Raw genomic sequence first — 14,983 nt, forward strand, 5'->3', positions numbered from 1 at the left:
TAATCATTATCACCACTCTACTTAAACACTTCAGTGGACCGATTAAGCATTTATTTAGCACCTGCCGTATGCCTGGCACTATGCTAGGCATTATAGATACAAGACAAAAATGAAACTTCACCACTGACATCAAGGAGCTTATAGTATGTTAGAGGAGACCACACACACACACACACACACACACACACACACACACACACACACACACACATAAGCATAAACAAAATTAACACAAGGTAACTTTGTGGCGTGTGGTACTACTAGCTGTGAAGAAAAGAAGAGACTGAGCTTTGAAGGAAGTTAGAAGTTCCAAGAGGAGGAGGTAAGAAGGGAGTGCCTTCCAGACAAAACAGACAGTTCGTACAAAGGCCCCAAAATGGAAAATTAAGTTGTGTGTGTGAGGAAAAGCAAAAAACTCCAGTTTGACTGCATTGTAGAATGAACAGAGGGAGGTAATATATAATAAAGCTGAAAATATAGGTTGGAGCCAGGTTGCAAAGGGCTTTAAATGCCTAGCAGAAGAGTTTCTGTTTGATTCTAATGGGAAAGAAAAGGGTCACTAGAGTTTTAGTCGGGGAATAATATGGTCATCCCTGAGCTTTAGTAATGTAATTTTGGCAGTAGCTAGGAGGGATGGGTTGTTGAGAAGTAGATACTGGTGGCAGAGATACCAGTTAGGAGCAAGCTGAAGTGGTGGCTATGTGAATGAAGAGAAAGGGCAGGATGGGTGAGAGGTTGTAGAGGTGGGAACGAGAAGATTTGGCAACTGTTTGGATTTGTGGGGTGAGGGAGAATGAGGAATCAGAGGGTAACTTTGAGGGCGTGAAGCACTAGAAGGATGGTGATGCCCTTGACAGTAATTGGTTCCCTGCTTTCTACTTTTACATCTTATCTTCCTCCTTTGTGTGCTCTATAAATCCTAGTACTCTAAGTCTCCTCATCCTGACCTTTCCCAACTGTATGGTTTTGTGTATGGCATTACCTAATCATGGAATAGACTCCATCCTCTTCCACTTGTTAAAATCCCTTCAAGACCTAAATAAGGAACCTTCTTCTCCAGGAAAACTTACCTCATTTTACCTTCTTCAAACTGCCCTGCTTCTGACATTAGAAAGTCACCTCTCCCTTCCTAATTTTTTCACAATACTTTGTCTAGACCTTGCTTGCAATTTTTACGTTCTTCTATACACTACATTTGTGTTATATCTTTTCTATTACAATAAAGTATTGTAATATTGCTTCTTGAGGGCAAAATTTTTATCTTTATAGCCCTACCCCCTAGTATAGAAACCCACACATAAGATAACTGATAAATGTTTGTTGAACTTAAGCTTCTGAATTTCCTTAATTCAAGTAGATTGGGATATCAGAAATCTTGTCTCATGTCTCCAGGTATTTCTGCCTTTAAATTTTTTTACAATGAAAAATAATAATAACAGATCCCTAGCATTTGACTTTATATGAATTTATATTTATACATGAAGTGTAAATTGCCTGAATCTAAATCTTAGACTATTCTCAGTTGCATGTTTCTGAACATTAAGAGCAAGTGGTTTGATTTTGCTCGTGGAACACATTGCCAAGGAAATTAATAATACCAACCAGCATTTATAGCACTTTAAGTTTTGCAAAATGTTATGCAAATATTATTTTATTTTTTTCCCTCACAACAACTCTGGGATATAAGTGCTTTTATTATCCCTATTTTACAGATGAGAAAACTGAGGTAAAGTGATTTACTCAGGAGCATACAGTTAAGTAAGTTTCTGCAGCTGAATTTGAACTTAGATCTTCCTTATTCCAGATCTGCTGCTCTGGCCACTGTGCTACCTAGCTGCCTGAATTTAGTTATTCATGTATGCATTGAACTAGATGACTATTGAGATCCCTTCTAACTGTGAGATTCTATAATTCTGGTTGAGGCAAGGAAGAGTGAAGAGCTACTTTGCAAGTGGTCAGTGAGTAAAGAAACTCATACTGTTTCACCTTTTTGATGTTTCTGGCGCCAGACAGTATCCCTCCTTTTCTATTGAATTTGGTTAGGAGAAAAAGCCATGGTTTTTGGCATCAGAAGACCTGAGTTGAAGTCTTGGTTCTACTATCTGTTTGACCTTGGGCAAGATATTTAACCTCTCTGAGACTCACTTTCCCCATCTATAAAATGAGATGGTTAGATTAGTACTAGATCGTCACTAAGGCTTCATCTAGGCCCAAATCTGTGATATTATAACCTTAAGACAGTATAGAAATATGAGTTGACATTATTACCATGCACTCACTCTGGAGTCTATCAGTAGGACTTGCAAAGTCCAGGTGGCAGAAATGCATTATAGAGGGCAAAAGGGACTGTGATAGTGGAGATAAACAAAATCGGGTCAACATTCCAAAGGATAAGGGACAATTAGGTACTGTTGTTCTTTCTCCACCTAGAAAAGTAGGGGAGTCAAGGAGAGAGGATGAATATTTGGAGCTTATCCAAAGAAGAGGATGGCTGGCTACATGTCTGACCCCATGGAATTGCCCAGCCAAACTACCTGGTTCCATTTGGGGCATAGAGGAGCTTCTGCTGTGAAGTTCCTGTAGAGGTTTGATTGCCACTTCTCCATGATATTGTAAAAGATTTCCATATCAGGGAGAAGTTGAATTAAATGTTCTCTTATTTCCTTTCAGCCCTAGGATTCAGTGAATTAAATTGTAACCCTCTGGACTTTCAGAACCTTTTCTTTAGGGTAAAGTGAGCAAAATTAGGAGAAGAATTTATACAATGACAACATTGTAAAGAAAAATAACTTTGAAAGATTTAAGAATTGTGATCGATGCAATGACCAATCCCAATTCAAGAGGACCAAAAATGAAGCTTGATACCCACCTCCCACAATAGAGGTGAAGGATTCAAAATTCTGAGCGAGAAATGCATTTTTGGATATGGCTAATGTGGGAATTTGTCTTGTTGGACTAATGCATATTTGTTTTGAGGGATTTTTGTTTTCTTTTTATTACTCATTTACTTGGGCGGGGAGAGATAATAAAAGCTTGTTTGCTAAATAAATAGTTTGATTTTTAAAAAATTCTTGCCTTGAGATGCTGACACCAACAATTTTGTTACTATTTATGACATGGTTAATGCAGGATGGAAAGAGGTTGTGTTCATAGAGATTATCTTTGAAAACACTATTTATATGAGAGGAATTATATAGTAATGAATCTACTTAAACATTATATGACAGATTTTCTTCAGAGCTGAATATGAAGGGAGGAAAAAAGAAGTTCCCAGAATTGAATGTGAATAGGCCTTGAATAGGATTGAAACCAGATGCTCCTCGGGTTACTGAAGTACGATCTGCTCTATACAAGCACAGTAAGAAAGTGACTAAACTCTGAAAAGTACTGATATTTAGGCAAAAATGAGTCATAGAAAAGCCTGTGCTTCTCTATTCCAGAAATGTCCTCATCCATTTAGAATTAATAGTAATTCAATTTATGGTCTGCAGCCATTTTCTTGGTTTCTAGAGTATGGGAAGGGGCAGCAGGATGGGACTGGATGGAGAGCCAAGAAGATCTGAGTTCAGGTTCTACCTCTGATACACACTGGCTGTGTGACACCTGGACAAATCATTTATCCTCTCAGCAGTCCAGGCAATAAGTCTGTAAGTTACATAGCAGGGACTGACCTGCATTGATAGGAGTCTGCTCATCTGGGAGATCCCTATACCAATGAAATCATAGGCCCATTCCCTATCCCTAGGTCAGGGGTTAGTAACCCTTCTTGCGTTATGGATCCTTCTTATAGTCTGGTGACGTCTATGGACTATCAGAATAAAGTTTTAAAATTGGTAACATAAAAAGCGCAGGATTTCAAAGGAAGCCAATAATATTGAGATAGTTAAGAACACTTTCTGTGGAGTATGAATTCAATCCTCTGTTGGCAGTTGGCTTTAATAATTCGGCACATACTTGTCACAGCTTACTTGGTTTGCTCTGGGATACACCTTATCTTCAAATGTAGGTAAGTGTTGGTTTGAAATGAGGTACTGGCATGACCATCCCAGAGCCAATATTAGTAGGCATTGTTCTAGGGAGGGCATTAGGTATCTCCACCACTATTAGTCATTCCTTAGTATTCTTTTTTGTTTGTTTATTTTATTTTGTTGCTAGGCAATGGGGGTAAGTGACTTGCCCACGGTCACACAGCTAGTGAGTGTTACATGTCTGTGGCCGGATTTGAACTCAGGTCCTTCTGACTCCAGGGCCAGTGCTGTATACACTGTGCCACCTAGCTTACCCCTTTACTTAGTATCCTTGAGTTAAGCCTAATACCTCTACCTTAGAACTATTCTCTGTAACTATTTATAAACATCAACAAAATATTCAATCCTGAGCAAACAAAAAGCTCATGAAATATTTCTCACTTTGGTGCAGATTATAATTTATTTATGCCTTCTAACAGGTACTAATTTTGCCTGTGTCCGGTATGCTGGTATAGCCAATGTGCTGGAGGCTTTCCTTTGGTTCTTTAAATATTAATAATAATCTAATACAGAATTTGGGCCGTCTATTTGTTATCTCTTGTACTTGCCGTTGACTGGGTGTGTCTCCTTTCTTTGTTCTGTGACTTTGATGGTGTCTTTTTTTTTTTTTTGCCACTCCTTGCACACATGTTGGTAATATTCTAGAGACTACTTATTCCTGCTATGCATCTTTCTATTATCCCTTGGGTTACCTACAGTGGTGAATCTTTGAGATCATGACATTCCATGATTCACAGACATATAGCGTAACTGGGAGAATAGTAGCATTAACAAAGATGAGCTTTTGGAGAAATAAAATTTCTTGTGGAAAAGATGACGTAGGAACCGCTTGAATGGCTGGACTCAAAAAGTAGTTGTTAATGCTTCAATGCTAACTTGGCCGAAGGTCTCCAAAGGAGTACCTCAGGGATCAGTCAATCAATAAGCTTTTATTAAGTGCTTACTGAATTCCAGGCATTATGCTAGGATTTGAGAATAAACATACAAAAAAATGAAATAGTCCCAACTCTCAGGTAGCTTACATTCTTGTGAGGGAGAAATCATGTACATGTAAGCATATATAGCATAAATGAATACAACGTAGATGAAAGGTAGTTAGAGAGGAGGGCATCAGGAGTTAAGAAACAGGAAAGGCTTCATAGAGTCTAGGAAGTAGAGTACTGTATGATGAAGCTGGGAAGATAGGTTAGAGCTAGATTTGCCCTGGAGTGTGTAGCATTTTTTTTTTTATCAGTGATTTAGAGAAAAGCATAGATGGTATGCTCATCCAATTTACAGATGACACAAAGCTGGGGAGTTAGAGCTAACACAGTGGATGATAGCCAAGTCCCAAAAAGATCCTAACAGTATGATGCATTTGGATGAATCTAGTAAAATGAATTTAATAGAAATAAATGTCTTCCAATTTGTGAAATATCTTACACCTGCCAAAAAATAAATCAACTTCACAAGTATAAGAGAGGCAGGGTAAGAAAGTTCTTTCTCTGGAAAAGATCTGGGGATTGTTGTGGATTACAAGCACATTATGAATTAGCAATGTTAGCCAAACAAGCTAATGGGATCTTGGACTGCATCAAGAGAGGCAAAGCTGCCAGGAAGGGATGAGGATTGAGGTGAGAATCTCTCTGTGCTTTGCCCTGGTTGGGCCATGTTTGCAGTAGTATTGTGTTTAATTCCAGGAACCCATAGTTTAGGAAAAACATTGATAAGCCAGAAAGCATGGTGAAGAGGACAACCAGAATGGTGAAGATGCCTTGAGACCAAGTCATATGAGGACTGAAGGAACTGGGGATATTTAGCATGGAGAAAAAAAAAAACAACAAACAAACCTCAAGGGGGAACATGATAGGTGTCTTTAAGTGGAAGAAGAACAAGCATTTATTAAACATCTACTATTGGTAGTATGTGCCAGGCACTGGGCTAAACACTGCACACATATTATCTCATTTGATTCTTACAACAGCTGGGGGAGGTAGGTTGCTAGTATGTGCCCATTTTACAGTTGAGGGAACTAAGGCTGAAATAGAGGTTTAGTGACTTGTTCAAGGTCACATAGTGTCAAAGGACAGATTGGAACTTGGGTTGTCCTAACTCTAGGCCCAAGGCTCTATCCACTGTGCCACCCTAGCTGCCTCAAGAATTTAAAGGCCTAACCTGTGGAATAGGGATTAGACTTGTCTCTCTGGCCCAGCAGGCTGAACTAGGGGCAAGGGGGTGTAAGACGCAGAGGCTTGATGTCAGGTAAAACTGTAGAGCTGCCCCAAAGTGGGATGGCCGCCTTGGGCGATCATGGGTTCCCTTTTACTGGAGGTCTTTAGGCAGAGGCTAAATGACCACGTGTCTGGTGTGTCATATTGGTGATTTCTTTAGGAGACACAGATTGAGTAGATGAATGTGATTTTGTTGTACTCATCTAAGTTACTCAGTGAATTCTTAAATTTTGTCTTTTCTAGGATGAACATCCCCAGTTCCTTTTGAAAGAAATCTAGCAATAATATATTCATGGAATCTCCTTTACACCCTCTTTGTTTATTGAAATTCTACTAACCCTTTAAAAGTCAGCTCAAATGCCACCCCCTCAATTTTATTTTACTTGCAAATAAAATAGTTTTATCAATGCCTTTTGTCTTTAAGTCACAGTCATTTCTAGATATGCTTCACTATCCCCTTTAACCTTATCTCCGGAGCCTCCCCTTGTAACAACAATAAAAAAAATAAGCAAAACCAATTGACACATAGACTATGTCTTACAGCATACCTCCATGCAACACTCCCACACCCACCACCCTCCACCCCCACAAAAAAGGTATAGAAGTACATTTCATCATCTCTTCTTGGAGGCCAAGGTTGATTATTGTAATTACACAATATTCAGTAGGTTGGTTTTTTGCTGTTGCTCTTTTCATCTATATCGTTGTAGTAACTGTGCATTATTTTCTTGGTTCAGCTTACTGTACAATGCATCAATTCCTATAAGTATGCCAATATTTCTCTGAATTCTTTATATTTGTCATTTCTTAATTCGTAACAATTTTCCATACATTCACCATTTCAATAGCCATTCCCCAATTGATGGGCACCTACTTTATTTCTAGTCCTTTGCAACCACAAAAAGTGATGCTTGGAATATTTTGCTACAATATTTGCTATAGGGGGTATTTATCTTCTGTCTTTTGGTATTCTTGGGGTATGTATCCTGTAGTGGAATCTCTGGGTCAAAGGTTTTGAACAGACTAGTTATTTTTTTTCCACATAATTCCAAATTGCTTTCCAGAGTGGTTTGACAAATTCACAGATCCTTGTATGTTAGTGCAGCTGCAGCCCCTCTAATACTGACCACTAACAAAAGTCTTTAGTCATTGTTGCCAACTTATTGGGTGTGTACTTCCTCTGTTTTACAGCCTTCCTCAATCCTCCCTATTGGTTATGACCTTTCCCTTCAGATCTCATATGGTACTTTGTTCTCTTATTTGTACTTATCATGAATCATTCTGTATTATAGTTACTGCTTATGGGAGCATAGGTAATATGCCCTTTCCAGATTGTGAGCTCCCCAGTGCCTAGCATGGTGTTCTGCAAATGAAAGGTACTTAATAATTTATTGCTAAATCGAATCTAGTCCAATGCCCTCATTTCATAGATGAGGAAATTGAAACATACAGAGATGAAGTTACTCATCCAAATGCAGAGTTAGTTTCAAAGCCAGGCCTTCTGTATCCTAATTCACTTTTATTTATGAGAGGCAGTGTGCCATGGTAGGTAGAGTTCTAGAATAGGAGTCAGGAGAGATCTTCATTCAATTAAGTTGGGTGCTGTTTGAACCCCATTTTAGAGATAAGCCTGAGAGAGATGAGCCCAATGCACAGATGAGACTGAGAAAGGTTAGATCTGTGCTCGGTTCTTAAAGGGAAGATGAGCTTTCCTGTGGAACTTCTGTTTTCTCATCTAGTCACAGAATCCTAGACTCTCGGATTTGGAAGGAAGCTCAGAAGCATCTTGTCTATCCGATTCTTGAAGGATTCCCTTAATAACATTTCCAACCAGTGGAAGTGATGTGGGCCTAAATTATGATAATGGTAGTGTGAATGGAATAAAGGAATTAGAATGAATAGAACTTGGCAATTGGTCATGCATGAGAAGTGAAGCAAGGAGATGAGTCAAAGATGATTCAGATTACGATCATGGGTCACTAGGAGGATGGTGTACACGACAGAAACAGGGAAGTTTGACTGCAGAGCAATTTAACAGGGAAGATGATAAGTTTACTTTAGTTTCTTAAAGTACCTCCACATGGAGATGTCCAGCAGGTAGTTTTAGATGTGAGGCTGAGTTCAGAAGAGCAATTAAGGCTGAGATTTATCCGTTTTATACTCATCTATATAGAGATTATTATGAAACCATGTGAAAAGATAAGCTTGCCAAGGAAAAGAATACAGAGAGAGAAGTCCCAAGAGAGAGTTTGGGGAGATGCCTAGGTTGCAGGGCTGGGAGATGAATGATGGCTCAGTAAAGGCAAATGAGGAGAAATCAGACGGGGGAATAGGAGAGCCAAGAGAAGACCGTGTCACTGATGCTTAGGAAGAAGTATCTGCCTCAATCTTCTTCAGCTGCAGCTCTCTTGGTCTTTGTAAATCAGGGGGCTAGTAGTCAAGAAAATGAAAGGGGCTGGGTTTGGGAGGGACAACTCAGGGATGTGGCTGGAGAAAGAGATTTTAAAAAAATTAATGATCTTTTTTAGTAACTGTACTTTGCAGTGGTAACAACTTGTGATGAACTGGCAATAACTTGTTATGGATGGGCATTAATCAGAAAGTGCCTTTCTACTCCATGTTATCAGTGTGTCCATATTCACTTACTGTTTAAAACTGGAAAAAACCTTGATGATCATCTAGCCTAACCACGTTTCCATTTATAGCTGAATATATGGAATTGGATCATAGGATTATAATTTAGAGTTGGAAAGAATGTTCAGGGGGTATCTCATCTTCAACTAGGGCAGCTAGTGGACCCCAAGATGACCGGAGTTCAAATCCTGCCTCAGATATTGACTAGCTGTATGACCCTAGGCAGTCATTTAACCTCTTTAAGCCTCAATATCCTCATCGGTAAATTGGGATAATAATAGCACCTACACTGACCAAATGGTGGGCCCAACACAAACAGCTCCCAGTTTTTCATCTATACTAACTGGTGGGATGGCAAGCATGTGGTCTTTGGCCAAGTGAAAGAAGACATGAACATTGTGGATGCCATGGAGTGCTTTGGTTTTCTGGATGGCAAGATCAGCAGAAAGATCACCATTGCTGATTGTCAACAACTTGAAGAAATTTTCTTATTTTGTTTTTTGTCTTACCTACCAAACCATTCCTCCCTAGCTGGATAGTGCACCCCCAAACCTTATCTGCTCTCATACCCTGTAATCCTTGGGCTATCACTAGCTGCAATTCTCTTTGGATTTCATTTCCCTTTTCCTTCCACAAGTATGGCTAGAAAACAGAGTTAAATTTCTGATTATAAAATAAAACTAAACTACAAAAAAGAAAAAAAGAAGCCAATAGCAAAGGTCCAGTCCAGAGATGATGAAGACTGGAATTAGAGTGGGGACTGTGTGAGTGGAGTGAGGGGAATAAATGCAAGAGGTGTTGTAGAGGTAGAAATAATGAGATTTAGCAACTGATTGGACATGCAGGGGGTGCTGAATGATAATGAGAATGACATCAGATTTTCAAATCTGTGCATAAGGATGGTAGTGTTCTCAACAGAAATAGAGACATTCAGAAGAGGGGTAGGTTTAGGGGAAAGATAAGTTCGGTTTGGGACATGTAGAGTTTGAGATGCATATAGAACATTCAGTTGGAGATGTCTCATTGGCAGTGAATTGTGTAATACTACAGCTCAAGAGAGACAATACAGCTGACTATATCAGTCAGGGAGTCATAAACATAGAGATGATTATTGAGCCCATGAAAGTTGATGAGGTCTCCAAGTGAGAGTGTAGAGAGAAGAGGTTCCAAGACAGAGCTTTCACAGGTTGGAGGAGAACCAAGAGAAGGTAGTGTCACAAAACAAACAAACAACGCCAAAACAACAGAAAAGGGTGGTCAGCAGTATCTAACTCTGAAGGCAGGTCAAGAAAGAGAAGGATTGAGAAAATAACAGAGATTTAGCTATAAAGAGACTGATTTTTCAAGGTTTGATTAATAAAGGAAAAAGAAATATAGATGATAATTAGAGGAAATGGTAGGATCTCCTTAGAGTTTTTCAAGGATTGGAGAGGCCCAACAAGTACCTTGTTTTGCTATATTCTCCCAGTTGAGAATAGCTAAAATAAATTTTAATGGACCTAGCCTGAATAATTGTGTGATTTAATCCAAGTTCATTCAGCAGTTTATGACTAGAAGCAGAGATCATGAATGACAGGATTAATACAGGATTGGGATTTGGCAAGGCATAAGCAATAATCCGACAAGGAAGCAAAGGATTTGAGAGTAAAAGATAGTTTATAGTCATAGAGCCACCTTTTATAATACAGAATTTAAAAAGAGGGAAGAAAAAAGTTTACCAAAACTCACTAACATATGAAAAAAGTCTGAATGAATGTTCTACACCATGGTGCTCTACCTTGCAATGCATTTGGGAAAGGTGTCTTCTCTGCTTTGAGGCAAAGCTCAGTCGTAATCTCATAACATTCAACTTTGTGGTTATTCTTGCCATTTAACTTTTTGTAGTCATGTATTTATTTTCTTTATTTTGGATATTTTACCAAGCTTCGCTTCATAAGTCTTCCCATGCTTCTCTGTATTCTTAAGGTTCATTGCTTGTTATAGCACAATACTATACTTTACATCAATGTACCACAATTTGTTTAGACAGTCTCCAGTCTATAGTCATCTACTTTGATTCTACTTCTTTGTCAGGGGGCCATCTCCAGTTGTCTTAATCTATATCTTGCCACTGGACCCAGATAGCCCCAGAGGAGAAAGTGAGACTGGTGCTTTTGCACAGCCCTTCCTCACTTAAATCCAATTCACTTGCAAGTCATGGCATCACCTTCCTGATGTCATGGTCCTCTTTTGAGTATGAAGGATGGATAACAAGTTGTTACCACAAAAAATGCTGCTATAAAATTTTCCTGTGTATTTATAATCTTTCTGTTATTGACCTTCTTTAGGTATATGCCTAGCAGTGGTATCTCTGGGTTGAAGGGCATGGACATTTTAGCCACTTTCTTTGCATAATTCCAAATTGCTTTCCAGAATGGTTGGGACAATTCACATCCACAGCAATCTCCTCTTCTATTTTTAAATAAAAAAAAAAACATCTATTTTCTCTCCCTCCTACTCGACTGAGAAATAAAGAAAAAAGAAAAAGAAATTCCTTGTAACAAATACATAGTTAGCAAAACTCTTTAGCTGTATAAAAATATATTATACATACATCTATATCTATGTATATGTGTGTGCATTTCTCTTATTATTTGTGATTCAAACCGTTATTTCGTATGGTTGTTAAGAGTTTGTAATTCTTCCTTTGAGAACTGCTTGTTTATAACATTTGAACATTTATTGGCTGGGGAGACATTCAGATATTTAAAGGTAGCTCTTGCATTCTTTCTTAATTTTCTGCTGGCCTAATATGAGAATCTGAGAAATGGAAGAGGGACCTCAGCAACTATTCTAGTCCAACCCATCCATGAAAGCAGTGCCCATTAAAACATACCCAGCCTCCACTTTAAGACCTCCAAGCAGCGGAATCCATGACCTCTCCTTCAAACAGAGGTTGAACAACCACTTATTGGTATGTTACAGTGGCTATTCCTTTAGTCTGTGGGTGAGACTAGATGGTCATTAAGGTCCCCTCTGCCTCTCAAATTCAGTGAATCTGTGACCGTAGAGAGCAACTGGTATAACCCCTTTATTTTATAGATAAGGATACTGAGGCATGAAGAGATCTTGAGCTGCCAAGAATTGTAGGGTTAGCTAAAGCCTGAGGCAGCACTAGCACTTAATCCTCCTGACGCCAAAGTTCAGTGCTTTTTACCCTCATGCTTTCCACTCTCTTTGGGTAGCCTAAGGATCATCACATGATCTAGGATTCCTCCTCCTTCCCTGTTCTCCACCCCCAAACAAGTCACTGCAACACTGGGCCCCTTGTGTAGAATCTGACATACTCGTGTGTCTGTGAATCATTCCGCACATGCAAAGTTGGAATCTTTCCAAATGGAAGAACTCATAAAAAGTTTGAATTATTCCTGCAATTAAAAACTGCTCTTCCTAGTGTCAAGTGATCTGGAATTCTTAAAGATCCTTTTCCCCCTTCTTTTCTTTCTTATAAGTTTCCATTCTGAAAGTCAAGCAAGTCATAAACAAGGACAGGAATTCTAGCCACACTGAACCAATTTAAAATCCTATCCAGGCTAACATTCTTTTCAAACCAAGCAGTAAAGGAAGGGAGTGACCGTGGAAGAACAGATTAAGATGTTAGAAAAATGAGCCCTACTCTGAAAGCAAAACAGCACATTGGGAAGCCAAGCTTTCAAACACAGTGTATTGTGTTCTAGGAGGCTGTTAGAATCAAGTTCTCCTTTTGTCTTGTTTTCCCATCTCTGTCATCTTTCAACTTGGTGAAATTTCGAACTTCCCTCATTTCGTATTCCCTTTTCTCACCCTTTCTTTTTCTTAAGGTTAGTGCTTCCTTAATGGCACAATGTCTGAAGTAGCATTACACATCAGAGGTGCTTAATCAATACTTTTTGAATGGCTATTTAAATGAGAATTTACAGAATAAATCTTAGAGCAGGGCAGGAAACCTCTCATTTTATTGAAAGGGAAACTAAGGCTCAGAGATGGAAAGTGACACATGCAAAATCACACTGCAAATTAGTAGCAGAACCAGGCCTAGAACCCAAATGTCCTGACTTGTACTAATGTGCTCTTTCCACTATTATGCAGAGCCTTGCACCCCATGCCCTGTACCTTCCTCTGCTGAAGTACCTTCCCAGTGTGCATTTTGTTCTCAAATGCTTTCTTGAAAACATTTCCTGAAATAAATAACAAGGGACATGAGTTGGAAAATTATTTTGGGATTATCTAGCCCTTATTTCTCTTATTTTTGAGGCCCACAAAGATTAAATAATTTGTCAAGGGCAACCCAGGTAATTAAGATGTTTTTTAGGGAACTGAAACCCTATTTTTGGTAAGATAGGGCCAGGAACATATTTTAGGAGGAACAAATTTCTCCTTAGACTTGGTCTGGTAGTTTTATGCAATCTGGGTCTTTCTAGCAGGCACTTAAAGTTTACTTGTTGAATTTTATTGAATCGGAACCACTTATTAGATTCACCCACCCCTGCCTTTCTGCTTTTCTGAAATCTATATTTTACTATTGGAGAGGAACTTATTAGATTTCAACCTCTTAAGAATTCTACTCTTGACCTGGCTTCTCAAATCTGGAAAGCTCCCCTTGATAGGCTAAAATGTAGCTTTCGTTTCCAGTCCTTACTTCGAGTCCTTTGGGGAAATTAGAAGATGTTCTTAAGCTCTGCTTTTACTGCTGGGTAGAGAAATTCATTACTGATGGGTCTGGATTTTTCTTTTTTTCTGGTAGCTAGGAAATCATGACCTCCCCAGCAAGCTGTTCTGCTGCCTTAATCAGGGGGAGACTATATCTGACGTACCCCGTCCAGTTCTAGGTAGTGTATTTTTGGAGAGACATTGGCAAACTGGATGGTATTTAAAAGTACCAGAACCTTTCACGTAATAAGCATTTAACAAATGTTTGTTGACTTGAGTTGATAGCTACTTCTCTGTATTTTGTGATCTGTCCGTAAGGATTGGTTGAAGGAATTGGAACATAAAATTCTATATATGCCTGGACCAAGACAAAGTACTGTGGGGCTTACAGTAATCTTATTCTGGATTTTATGTCTCTATTAATTTAGCCTAAAATCTTACTCATTTTTTATGGTACCATATTATACGTTTGACTCATACTGAACTTAGAGTCCATTAATATGATTAATGCTTAATAGACTTTATTAATAAGTCTTGTTAATATTTTATTCTTAATAGAAGTATTATTAATAATTAATAGAAGGTTCCTATATATCATATATAAATTGCCAATTTTCACAGGTGGATGTTGTCTGACCACACATCTGCCTGGCTCCTAATTGTTAAGTTGACTTTTTGAATCCGAGTGTAGGATTTTACAATATTCCTATTAAACATAGTCACTTTATATTTGATCCAGCATCAGTAGTGCTCATTATGAATGTAAGCATTTATATTTTGGAAACCAGTAATGCTGTAAATCAGAGCTTGATTCATTGTTTCATTGTCTAGAGTCTAGACTTATTAGTGATGGAAAAAATACTAACAGATTAAATTTCAAAGTCCAATTAGACATACACTTTCCCCTTCTCCCTACCATTCCCAGAGCCATTGGTTAGGCGTGACCAGCACACTCCTCCTGCCCAGTGTCCTACCCTATTGTGATCTTTTCTTTTTTAGATCCTCTTTTAACCCACATGTCAGCTATCCCTCTCAGTTTGCAACATCTGCAAATTTGATAAGCATTGTATTTATTCTTAATCCAAGCTTGACAAAAAAAAAAGTTGAATAGCCCATGGCCAAACAGATCCCAGGGGAATCCACTAAGTCCTCCCTGTACATTGACTTTGATCCATTAGTTAGCATTCGTGTCTTTAGTCATTCAACCAATTTTCAAATCACCAAAATGTCTTATCATCTAATGTACATTCTTGTCCACATAGATAGTATCAGCAGTTTTGTCAAATGCTTTGCTGAAATCTAGGCAAGCTGTGTCTCTAGTTTTCCAGTAATCCCACAATCTAGTAAAGGTCAAAAAAGGGCGATGAGGTTAACCAGTCATGACCTGTTCTTAATGACTTTCTTAGTGATCATTGTTTTCTTTTTTGAATATCCACTAATGAG

At 38.6% G+C, this 14,983-nt stretch overlaps 1 protein-coding gene across 1 annotated transcript in view; it reads left to right on the forward strand.

Annotated features, from left to right (window-relative positions):
• SYNE3 (spectrin repeat containing nuclear envelope family member 3) overlaps positions 1–14,983 on the forward strand; it is a 191,368-nt gene that overhangs the window by 39,044 nt on the left and 137,341 nt on the right.

Source organism: Phascolarctos cinereus, unplaced genomic scaffold (assembly GCF_003287225.1).
Source record: "Phascolarctos cinereus isolate Bilbo 61053 unplaced genomic scaffold, phaCin_HiC Scaffold_2;HRSCAF=192, whole genome shotgun sequence".
NCBI classification, from domain to species: domain Eukaryota; kingdom Metazoa; phylum Chordata; class Mammalia; order Diprotodontia; family Phascolarctidae; genus Phascolarctos; species Phascolarctos cinereus.